Source organism: Oncorhynchus nerka, linkage group LG2 (genome assembly GCF_034236695.1).
Source record: "Oncorhynchus nerka isolate Pitt River linkage group LG2, Oner_Uvic_2.0, whole genome shotgun sequence".
NCBI classification, from domain to species: Eukaryota; Metazoa; Chordata; class Actinopteri; order Salmoniformes; family Salmonidae; genus Oncorhynchus; species Oncorhynchus nerka.
Genome location: NC_088397.1, coordinates 84,723,407 through 84,736,501, shown reverse-complemented (window position 1 = coordinate 84,736,501; position 13,095 = coordinate 84,723,407).

The following is a 13,095-nucleotide window of genomic DNA, read 5'->3' as shown; positions in this document are numbered from 1 at the left end:
TCTATTATCTATCCTGTTGCCTAGTCACTTTACTCCTACCTACAGTCTATTATCTATCCTGTTGCCTAGTCACTTTACTCCTACCTACAGTATACTGCTGCTACAGTCTATTATCTATCCTGTTGCCTAGTCACTTTACTCCTACCTACAGTATACTGCTGCTACAGTCTATTATCTATCCTGTTGCCTAGTCACTTTACTCCTACCTACAGTCTATTATCTATCCTGTTGCCTAGTCACTTTACTCCTACCTACAGTCTATTATCTATCCTGTTGCCTAGTCACTTTACTCCTACCTACAGTCTATTATCTAGCCTGTTGCCTAGTCACTTTACTCCTACCTACAGTCTATTATCTATCCTGTTGCCTAGTCACTTTACTCCTACCTACAGTATACTGCTGCTACAGTCTATTATCTATCCTGTTGCCTAGTCACTTTACTCCTACCTACAGTCTATTATCTATCCTGTTGCCTAGTCACTTTACTCCTACCTACAGTCTATTATCTACCCTGTTGCCTAGTCACTTTACTCCTACCTACAGTATACTGCTGCTACAGTCTATTATCTATCCTGTTGCCTAGTCATTTTACTCCTACCTACAGTCTATTATCTATCCTGTTGCCTAGTCACTTTACTCCTACCTACAGTCTATTATCTATCCTGTTTCCTAGTCACTTTACTCCTACCTACAGTCTATTATCTATCCTGTTGCCTAGTCACTTTACTCCTACCTACAGTCTATTATCTATCCTGTTGCCTAGTCACTTTACTCCTACCTACAGTCTATTATCTACCCTGTTGCCTAGTCACTTTACTCCTACCTACAGTATACTGCTGCTACAGTCTATTATCTATCCTGTTGCCTAGTCATTTTACTCCTACCTACAGTCTATTATCTATCCTGTTGCCTAGTCACTTTACTCCTACCTACAGTCTATTATCTATCCTGTTTCCTAGTCACTTTACTCCTACCTACAGTCTATTATCTATCCTGTTGACTAGTCACTTTACTCCAACCTACAGTCTATTATCTATCCTGTTGCCTAGTCACTTTACTCCTACCTACAGTCTATTATCTATCCTGTTGCCTAGTCACTTTACTCCTACCTACAGTATACTGCTGCTACAGTCTATTATCTATCCTGTTGCCTAGTCACTTTACTCCTACCTACAGTCTATTATCTATCCTGTTGCCTAGTCACTTTACTCCTACCTACAGTCTATTATTTACCCTGTTGCCTAGTCACTTTACTCCTACCTACAGTATACTGCTGCTACAGTCTATTATCTATCCTGTTGCCTAGTCATTTTACTCCTACCTACAGTCTATTATCTATCCTGTTGCCTAGTCACTTTACTCCTACCTACAGTCTATTATCTATCCTGTTTCCTAGTCACTTTACTCCTACCTACAGTCTATTATCTATCCTGTTGCCTAGTCACTTTACTCCTACCTACAGTCAATTATCTATCCTGTTGCCTAGTCACTTTACTCCTACCTACAGTCTATTATCTATCCTGTTGCCTAGTCACTTTACTCCTACCTACAGTCTATTATCTATCCTGTTTCCTAGTCACTTTACTCCTACCTACAGTCTATTATCTATCCTGTTGCCTAGTCACTTTACTCCTACCTACAGTCTATTATCTACCCTGTTGCCTAGTCACTTTACTCCTACCTACAGTCTATTATCTATCCTGTTGCCTAGTCACTTTACTCCTACCTACAGTATACTGCTGCTACAGTCTATTATCTACCCTGTTGCCTAGTCACTTTACTCCTACCTACAGTCTATTATCTATCCTGTTGCCTAGTCACTTTACTCCTACCAACAGTCTATTATCTATCCTGTTGCCTAGTCACTTTACTCCTACCTACAGTCTATTATCTATCCTGTTGCCTAGTCACTTTACTCCTACCTACAGTCTATTATCTATCCTGTTGCCTAGTCACTTTACTCCTACCTACAGTATACTGCTGCTACAGTCTATTATCTATCCTGTTGCCTAGTCACTTTACTCCTACCTACAGTATACTGCTGCTACAGTCTATTATCTATCCTGTTGCCTAGTCACTTTACTCCTACCTACAGTATACTGCTGCTACAGTCTATTATCTATCCTGTTGCCTAGTCACTTTACTCCTACCTACAGTCTATTATCTATCCTGTTGCCTAGTCACTTTACTCCTACCTACAGTCTATTATCTAGCCTGTTGCCTAGTCACTTTACTCCTACCTACAGTCTATTATCTATCCTGTTGCCTAGTCACTTTACTCCTACCTACAGTATACTGCTGCTACAGTCTATTATCTATCCTGTTGCCTAGTCACTTTACTCCTACCTACAGTCTATTATCTATCCTGTTGCCTAGTCACTTTACTCCTACCTACAGTCTATTATCTACCCTGTTGCCTAGTCACTTTACTCCTACCTACAGTATACTGCTGCTACAGTCTATTATCTATCCTGTTGCCTAGTCATTTTACTCCTACCTACAGTCTATTATCTATCCTGTTGCCTAGTCACTTTACTCCTACCTACAGTCTATTATCTATCCTGTTTCCTAGTCACTTTACTCCTACCTACAGTCTATTATCTATCCTGTTGCCTAGTCACTTTACTCCTACCTACAGTCTATTATCTATCCTGTTGCCTAGTCACTTTACTCCTACCTACAGTCTATTATCTACCCTGTTGCCTAGTCACTTTACTCCTACCTACAGTATACTGCTGCTACAGTCTATTATCTATCCTGTTGCCTAGTCATTTTACTCCTACCTACAGTCTATTATCTATCCTGTTGCCTAGTCACTTTACTCCTACCTACAGTCTATTATCTATCCTGTTTCCTAGTCACTTTACTCCTACCTACAGTCTATTATCTATCCTGTTGACTAGTCACTTTACTCCAACCTACAGTCTATTATCTATCCTGTTGCCTAGTCACTTTACTCCTACCTACAGTCTATTATCTATCCTGTTGCCTAGTCACTTTACTCCTACCTACAGTATACTGCTGCTACAGTCTATTATCTATCCTGTTGCCTAGTCACTTTACTCCTACCTACAGTCTATTATCTATCCTGTTGCCTAGTCACTTTACTCCTACCTACAGTCTATTATTTACCCTGTTGCCTAGTCACTTTACTCCTACCTACAGTATACTGCTGCTACAGTCTATTATCTATCCTGTTGCCTAGTCATTTTACTCCTACCTACAGTCTATTATCTATCCTGTTGCCTAGTCACTTTACTCCTACCTACAGTCTATTATCTATCCTGTTTCCTAGTCACTTTACTCCTACCTACAGTCTATTATCTATCCTGTTGCCTAGTCACTTTACTCCTACCTACAGTCTATTATCTATCCTGTTGCCTAGTCACTTTACTCCTACCTACAGTCTATTATCTATCCTGTTGCCTAGTCACTTTACTCCTACCTACAGTCTATTATCTATCCTGTTTCCTAGTCACTTTACTCCTACCTACAGTCTATTATCTATCCTGTTGCCTAGTCACTTTACTCCTACCTACAGTCTATTATCTACCCTGTTGCCTAGTCACTTTACTCCTACCTACAGTCTATTATCTATCCTGTTGCCTAGTCACTTTACTCCTACCTACAGTATACTGCTGCTACAGTCTATTATCTACCCTGTTGCCTAGTCACTTTACTCCTACCTACAGTCTATTATCTATCCTGTTGCCTAGTCACTTTACTCCTACCAACAGTCTATTATCTATCCTGTTGCCTAGTCACTTTACTCCTACCTACAGTCTATTATCTATCCTATTGCCTAGTCACTTTACTCCTACCTACAGTCTATTATCTATCCTGTTGCCTAGTCACTTTACTCCTACCTACAGTATACTGCTGCTACAGTCTATTATCTATCCTGTTGCCTAGTCACTTTACTCCTACCTACAGTATACTGCTGCTACAGTCTATTATCTATCCTGTTGCCTAGTCACTTTACTCCTACCTACAGTATACTGCTGCTACAGTCTATTATCTATCCTGTTGCCTAGTCACTTTACTCCTACCTACAGTCTATTATCTATCCTGTTGCCTAGTCACTTTACTCCTACCTACAGTCTATTATCTAGCCTGTTGCCTAGTCACTTTACTCCTACCTACAGTCTATTATCTATCCTGTTGCCTAGTCACTTTACTCCTACCTACAGTATACTGCTGCTACAGTCTATTATCTATCCTGTTGCCTAGTCACTTTACTCCTACCTACAGTCTATTATCTATCCTGTTGCCTAGTCACTTTACTCCTACCTACAGTCTATTATCTACCCTGTTGCCTAGTCACTTTACTCCTACCTACAGTATACTGCTGCTACAGTCTATTATCTATCCTGTTGCCTAGTCATTTTACTCCTACCTACAGTCTATTATCTATCCTGTTGCCTAGTCACTTTACTCCTACCTACAGTCTATTATCTATCCTGTTTCCTAGTCACTTTACTCCTACCTACAGTCTATTATCTATCCTGTTGCCTAGTCACTTTACTCCTACCTACAGTCTATTATCTATCCTGTTGCCTAGTCACTTTACTCCTACCTACAGTCTATTATCTATCCTGTTGCCTAGTCACTTTACTCCTACCTACAGTCTATTATCTATCCTGTTGCCTAGTCACTTTACTCCTACCTACAGTCTATTATCTATCCTGTTGCCTAGTCACTTTACTCCTACCTACAGTCTATTATCTATCCTGTTTCCTAGTCACTTTACTCCTACCTACAGTCTATTATCTATCCTGTTGCCTAGTCACTTTACTCCTACCTACAGTCTATTATCTATCCTGTTGCCTAGTCACTTTACTCCTACCTACAGTCTATTATCTACCCTGTTGCCTAGTCACTTTACTCCTACCTACAGTCTATTATCTATCCTGTTGCCTAGTCACTTTACTCCTACCTACAGTATACTGCTGCTACAGTCTATTATCTATCCTGTTGCCTAGTCACTTTACTCCTACCTACAGTATACTGCTGCTACAGTCTATTATCTACCCTGTTGCCTAGTCACTTTACTCCTACCTACAGTCTATTATCTATCATGTTGCCTAGTCACTTTACTCCTACCTACAGTCTATTATCTATCCTGTTGCCTAGTCACTTTACTCCTACCTACAGTCTATTATCTATCCTGTTGCCTAGTCACTTTACTCCTACCTACAGTCTATTATCTATCCTGTTGCCTAGTCACTTTACTCCTACCTACAGTCTATTATCTACCCTGTTGCCTAGTCACTTTACTCCTACCTACAGTATACTGCTGCTACAGTCTATTATCTATCCTGTTGCCTAGTCATTTTACTCCTACCTACAGTCTATTATCTATCCTGTTGCCTAGTCACTTTACTCCTACCTACAGTCTATTATCTATCCTGTTTCCTAGTCACTTTACTCCTACCTACAGTCTATTATCTATCCTGTTGACTAGTCACTTTACTCCTACCTACAGTCTATTATCTATCCTGTTGCCTAGTCACTTTACTCCTACCTACAGTCTATTATCTATCCTGTTGCCTAGTCACTTTACTCCTACCTACAGTATACTGCTGCTACAGTCTATTATCTATCCTGTTGCCTAGTCATTTTACTCCTACCTACAGTCTATTATCTATCCTGTTGCCTAGTCACTTTACTCCTACCTACAGTCTATTATCTATCCTGTTTCCTAGTCACTTTACTCCTACCTACAGTCTATTATCTATCCTGTTGCCTAGTCACTTTACTCCTACCTACAGTCTATTATCTATCCTGTTGCCTAGTCACTTTACTCCTACCTACAGTCTATCATCTATCCTGTTGCCTAGTCACTTTACTCCTACCTACAGTCTATCATCTATCCTGTTTCCTAGTCACTTTACTCCTACCTACAGTCTTATCTATCCTGTTGCCTAGTCACTTTACTCCTACCTACAGTCTATTATCTATCCTGTTGCCTAGTCACTTTACTCCTACCTACAGTCTATTATCTATCCTGTTGCCTAGTCACTTTACTCCTACCTACAGTCTATTATCTATCCTGTTGTCTAGTCACTTTACTCCTACCTACAGTCTATTATCTATCCTGTTTCCTAGTCACTTTACTCCTACCTACAGTCTATTATCTATCCTGTTGCCTAGTCACTTTACTCCTACCTACAGTCTATTATCTATCCTGTTGCCTAGTCACTTTACTCCTACCTACAGTTTATTATCTATCCTGTTGCCTAGTCACTTTACTCCTACCTACAGTGTATTATCTACCCTGTTGCCTAGTCACTTTACTCCTACCTACAGTCTATTATCTATCCTGTTGCCTCGTCACTTTACTCCTACCTACAGTCTATTATCTATCCTGTTGCCTAGTCACTTTACTCCTACCTACAGTATACTGCTGCTACAGTCTATTATCTATCCTGTTGCCTAGTCACTTTACTCCTACCTACAGTCTATTATCTATCCTGTTGCCTAGTCACTTTACTCCTACCTACAGTCTATTATCTATCCTGTTGTCTAGTCACTTTACTCCTACCTACAGTCTATTATCTATCCTGTTTCCTAGTCACTTTACTCCTACCTACAGTCTATTATCTATCCTGTTGCCTAGTCACTTTACTCCTACCTACAGTCTATTATCTATCCTGTTGCCTAGTCACTTTACTCCTACCTACAGTCTATTATCTATCCTGTTTCCTAGTCACTTTACTCCTACCTACAGTCTATTATCTATCCTGTTGCCTAGTCACTTTACTCCTACCTATATGTACAGCACATATCTGCCTCAATTACCTTGTACCCCTTGCACATCGACTCGATACTGGTACTCCCTGTATATACAGTGCTTTCAGAAAGTATCCCTACCCCTCGAATTATTCCTTATCTTGTTGTGTTACAGCCTGAATTCAAAATGGATGAAATAAAACTTGTTTTCACTCATCTACACACAACACCCCATAATGACAGGGTAAAAATCAGTTTTTAGACATTTTTACTAACTTATTGAAAGTGAAATGCAGAAATATCTCATTTACATAAGTATTCACACCCCTGAGTCTGTCACGCCCTGACCTGAGTATTCTTTGTTTTCTTTATATATTTTGGTTAGGTCAGGGTGATGGGTGATGTATGTGTTTTGTACTGTCTAGGGGTTTTGTAGGTTTATGGGGTTGTTTACCATCTAGGTGTTTATGTATGTCTATGGTTGCCTAGATTGGTTCTCAATTAGAGGCAGCTGTTTATCGTTGTCTCTGATTGGGAACCATATTTAGGCAGCCATCTTCTTTGGGTATTTCGTGGGTTATTGTCTATGGGATGTTGCATGTTAGCACTCTGTTGCTATAGTGGTCACCGTCGTCTGGTTAGTTTGTTTGTTTTAGTGTATTATTATATATTTTTTTCCCCGTCTTCATTAAATCATGCATTCACACCACGCTGCGCTTTGGTCCACTTCTTACGACGACCGTGACAGAGTCAATACATGTTAGAATCACCTTTGGCAAGGATTACGGCTGTGAGTTTTTCTGGGTAAATGTAAGCTTTGCACACCTGGAATGTACAATATTTCCCCATTATTATTTTCAAAATTCTTCAAGCTCTGTCAAATTGGTTGTTGATCATTGCTAGACAACCATTTACAAGTCTTGCCATAGATTTTCAAACAGATTTAAGTCAAAACTTTAACTCTGCCACTCAGGAACATTCACATTCACTTGGTAAGTGCAGACTTGGCCTTGTTTTGGATTTTGTCCTACTGAAAGGTCATCACCCAGTGTCTGGTGGAAAGCAGACAGAACCAGATTTTCCTCTAGGACTTTGCCTGTGGTTAGCTCCATTCTGTTTATTTTTTATCCTGAAAAACTCCCCAGTCAATAATGATTACAAGCATACCCATAACATGATACAGCCACCACTTTGCTTGAAAATATGGAGAGTGGTACACAGTAATGGGATGTATTGGATTTGCCCCAAACATAGTACTTTGTATTCAGGACAAAAAGTGAATTTCTTTGCCACATTTGTTTTTTGCAGTATTACTTTAGTGCCTTGTTCCAAACAGGATGTATGTTTTGGAATATTGTTTTATTCTGTACAGGCTTCCTTCTTTTTACTCTGTCAATTAGCTTAGTATTGTGGAGTAACTACAATGTTGTTCATCAATCCACAGTTTTCCCCTATCACAGCCACAGAGTTGGGCATGTTACTTTCTGAATGTAATTCGTTACATTTACTAGTTACCTGTCCAAAATTGTAATCTGTAACGTAACTTTTGGATTACTTGAACTCACCAAAGTAATCTGATTGCATTTAGTTACTTCTAGATTACTTTCCCCTTAAAAGGCATTAGAAGAAGACAAAAATGTATGTTGCCAAATGATAAATCTATATATTGCAGGATAAATCAATGTTAAAGTTTACATAGCTGGCCATACATGGATGTTCAATTTTACTTTATGGGTTTGTTATGTAGGCTTCTTCTAAACTATGGGTTTGTTATGTAGGCTTCTTCTAAACAATCACTTTCTAATATAATTGTATTATTAAATGTATCTTTAAATTACTTAATTATTCTATAATTTAGAAATCCAAAAATGGATGTAGCAACTACAGATTGCCCCTTTAAGTATATCAAAAGTGTGTGTGTTTGAGCATGTGTCCATTAGGTCTATGGATGTATTTTTTTATCAACATGAATTAGATTGAGAAATAAAAGCCCTACTTTAATTCCATAGGCACTATATAAGTGTTGCAAGAGAGGATTTTTCACTGGCTGTCCACTGGTTTCAAAAACAATGATTGATAGGCAGCTTATACTTCTTGAAATCAACCATTATTGGGTTCAAATATACATTTAGATTTGTGAACAGACATCCATAACAAGCACAATCCGTAATGAGTAAATAGCTAAATGAGAGAGCAGCAGTGTGATTCACATCAATGCGCTATGTAGTTATCAATAATAAGTGATATCCTTATTGCCATAGACTACACCACTGCTGTCATCCTTATCTGCAAGCGTTTTTTCAAGTTGGACAATCTTTGGAATGCCGACAGCAGTCGCACCATTGGAAGACATGGCTTGGACTGTAGCCTACAAAAGCCCATTCCTCCTCTTTTTCCACGATCCATCAAACCCATTTGGTGTGTCGTCATAGTGGTCTGACTTGTGGTCAGACTCATTCAGGTGGAACAAACTTAAATGTGTGCCTTTTTTCAATGCTGATTTGAATGTCATTGAGAAAACATAGAAGTGTCAAATACTTTTTTTTGCAAACATCCTTTCTGAATTTAAAAGTAATCCTCGAAGTAATTATCTAGTTTTTCAAAAGTATCCGTAATCTGTTAAGAAACCTTTTGGACCTAGACTTGGCACTCCAGTACCGCTTGCCGTGCAGTAGCAGAAAGAACAGTCTATGACTAGGGTGGCTGGAGTCTTTGACCATTTTTAGGGCCTTCCTCTGACACCGCCTGGAATAGAGGTCCTGGATGGCAGAAAGCTTGGCCACAGTGATGTACTGGGCCCTACGCACTACCCTCTGTAGTGCCTTGCGGTCGGAGGCCGAGCAATTGCCATACCAGGCAGTGATGCTCTCGATGGTGCAGCTGTTGAAACTTTTGAGGATCTGAGGACCCATGCCAAGTCTTTTCAGTCTCCTGAGGGGGAATAGGTTTTGTCGTGCCCTCTTCATGACTGTCTTGGTGTGCTTGGATCATGTTAGTTTGTTGGTGATGTGGACACCAACGTGTTCGCTCAACCTGCTCCACTACAGCCCCATCGACGAGAATGGGGGCATGCTCGGTCCTCCTTTTCCTGTAGTCCACAATCATCTCCTTTGTCTTGATTACGTTGTGGGGGAGGTTGTTATTCTGGCACCACCCAACCAGGTCTCTGACCTCCTCCCTACAAGCTGTCTCGTTGTTGTCTGTGATCAGGCCTACCCCTGTTGCGTCATCTGCAAACTTAATGATGGTGTTGGAGTTGTACCTGGCCATGCAGTTGCGGGTGAACAGGGAATACAGGAGGGGACTGAGCACACACCCCTGAGGGGCTCAAGTGTTGAGGATCAGCGTGGAAGATGTGTTCCTACCTACCCTCACCACCTGGGGGCGGCCCATCAGGAAGTCCAGGATCCAGTTGCAGAGGGAGGTGCTTAGTCCCAGGATCGTTAGCTTAGTAATGAGCATTGAGGGTACTATGGTGTTGAACGCTGAGCTGTAGTCAATGAATAGCATTCTCACATAGGTGTTCTTTTTGTCCAGGTGGGAAAGGGCAGTGTGGTGTGCAGTAGAGATGTCATCATCTGTGGATCTGTTTGAGCGGTATGCAAATTGGAGTGGGTCTAGAGTTTCCGGGATAATGGTGTTATGTGAGCCATTACCAGCCTTTCAAAGCACTTCAAATAAAGTTTAAATAAAAAATAAAATTTAAAAATGTCAGTGAAGACACTTGCCAGTTGGTCAGTGCATGCTCACAGTACACGTCCTGGTAATCCATCTGGCCCTGCGGGCTTGTGAATGTGACCTGTTTAAAGGTCTTACTCACATCGGCTGCAGAGAGCTTGATCACACAGTCATCCCGAATAGCTGGTGCAATCATGTATGTTTTAGTGTTGTTTGCCTCAAAGCGAGCATAGATGTCGTTTAGCTCATATGGTAGGCTCATGTCACTGGGCAGCTCTTGCCTGTGCTTCCCTTTGTAGTCTGTAATAGTTTGCAAGCCCTGCCACATCCAACGAGCTTCGGAGCCGTTGTAGTACGATTTGATCTTAGTCTTGTATTGCCTGTTTGATGGTTCATCGGAGGGCATAGAGGGATTTCTTATAATTTTCCAGGTTAGAGTCCCTCACCTTGAAAGTGGCTCAGTGCGGATGTTGCCTGTAATCCATGGCTTCTGGTTGGGGTATGAACATATGGTCACTGTGGGGATGACGTCATCGATGCACTTATTGATGAAGCCAATGACGGATGTGGTGTACTCCTCAATGCCATCGGAAGAATCCCGGAACATATGCCAGTTTGTGCTAGCAAAAAAGTCCTGTAGATTAGCCTCTGCTTCATCTGACCACTTTTTTGTTGACTGAGTCACTGATGCTTCCTGCTTCAATTTTTGCTTGTAGGCAGGAATCAGGAGGATATAATTATAGTCAGATTTGACAAATGGAGGGCAAGGGAGAGCTTTGTACGCGTCTCTGTGTGTGGAGTAAAGGTGGTCCAGAGTTCTTTTCCCTCTGGTTGCACATTTAACATGCTGATAGAAATTTGGTAAAACTCTTAAGGTTCCCGGAATTAAAGTCCCCAGCCTCTAGGAGTGCCACCTCTGGATGAGCGTTTTCCTGTTTGCTTATGGTGGAATACAGCTCATTGAGTGCAGTCTTAGTGCCAACATCGGTCTGTGGTGGTATGTAGACAGCTACGAAAAATACAGATGAAAACTCTCTAGGTAGATAGTGTGGTCTACAGCTTATCATGAGATACTCTACCTCAGGCAAGCAAAACCTTGAGACTTCCTTAGATATCGTGAACCAGCTGTTGTTTAAAAATATACATAGTCTGCCCCCCTTGTCTTACCAGACGCTGCTGTTCTATCCTGCTGATACAGCATATAACCAGCCAGCTGTATGTTGATAATGTTGTTGTTCAGTTTTAATGTCCCTTTGGTAGTTTAATCTTCCTCGCAGGTGATTGCATGTTAGCTAGAAGAACGGAAGGCAGTGGGGGGGTTTATTTGATTGCCTACGAATTCTCAGAAGCCAGCCAGACCTCCGTCATCTTTTTCTCCATCGTCTCTTTACGCAAATGACAGGGATTTGAGCCTGTTCCCGGTAAAGCAGTATGTCCTTCACGTCGGACTCGTTAAAGGAACAAAAAGCTTCTGCCAGTTCATGGTGAGTAATCGCTGTTCTGATGTCCAGAAGTTATTTTCGGTCATAAGAGACGGTAGCAGCAACATTATGTACAGAATAAGTCAAAAAATAAGTTACAAACAAGAATCCATTAAAAATTCAGTCTAACACAACAACATTTGGAAAAAGTTATCTGAAGGCATTGTAGCCATGTTGTTTTCTACTCCCTATACAGTATATAGACATGTTGTTTTCTACACCCTATACAGTATATAGCATGTTGTTTTCTACTCCCTATACAGTATACAGCATGTTGTTTTCTACTCCCTATACAGTATATAGCATGTTGTTTTCTACTCCCTATACAGTATATAGCATGTTGTTTTCTACTCCCTATACAGTATACAGCATGTTGTTTTCTACTCCCTATACAGTATATAGCATGTTGTTTTCTACTCCCTATACAGTATACAGCATGTTGTTTTCTACTCCCTATACAGTATATAGCATGTTGTTTTCTACTCCCTATACAGTATATAGCATGTTGTTTTCTACTCCCTATACAGTATACAGCATGTTGTTTTCTACTCCCTATACAGTATATAGCATGTTGTTTTCTACTCCCTATACAGTATATAGCATGTTGTTTTCTACTCCCTATACAGTATATAGCATGTTGTTTTCTACTCCCTATACAGTATATAGCCATGTCGTTTTCTACTCCCTATACAGTATATAGCATGTTGTTTTCTACTCCCTATACAGTATATAGCATGTTGTTTTCTACTCCCTATACAGTATATATCATGTTGTTTTCTACTCCCTATACAGTATATAGCCATGTTGTTTTCTACTCCCTATACAGTATATAGCATGTTGTTTTCTACTCCCTATACAGTATATAGCATGTTGTTTTCTACTCCCTATACAGTATATAGCATGTTGTTTTCTACTCCCTATACAGTATATAGCATGTTGTTTTCTACTCCCTATACAGTATATAGCATGTTGTTTTCTACTCCCTATACAGTATATAGCATGTTGTTTTCTACTCCCTATACAGTATATAGCCATGTCGTTTTCTACTCCCTATACAGTATATAGCCATGTCGTTTTCTACTCCCTATACAGTATATAGCCATGTTATTTTTGCTAATTATTTTTATTCGTTATTCACTATGTATATATTCCTTGTATCACTATTTCAAAGATTATTCTTTTTTTTATTGGATAATTTTTTTTG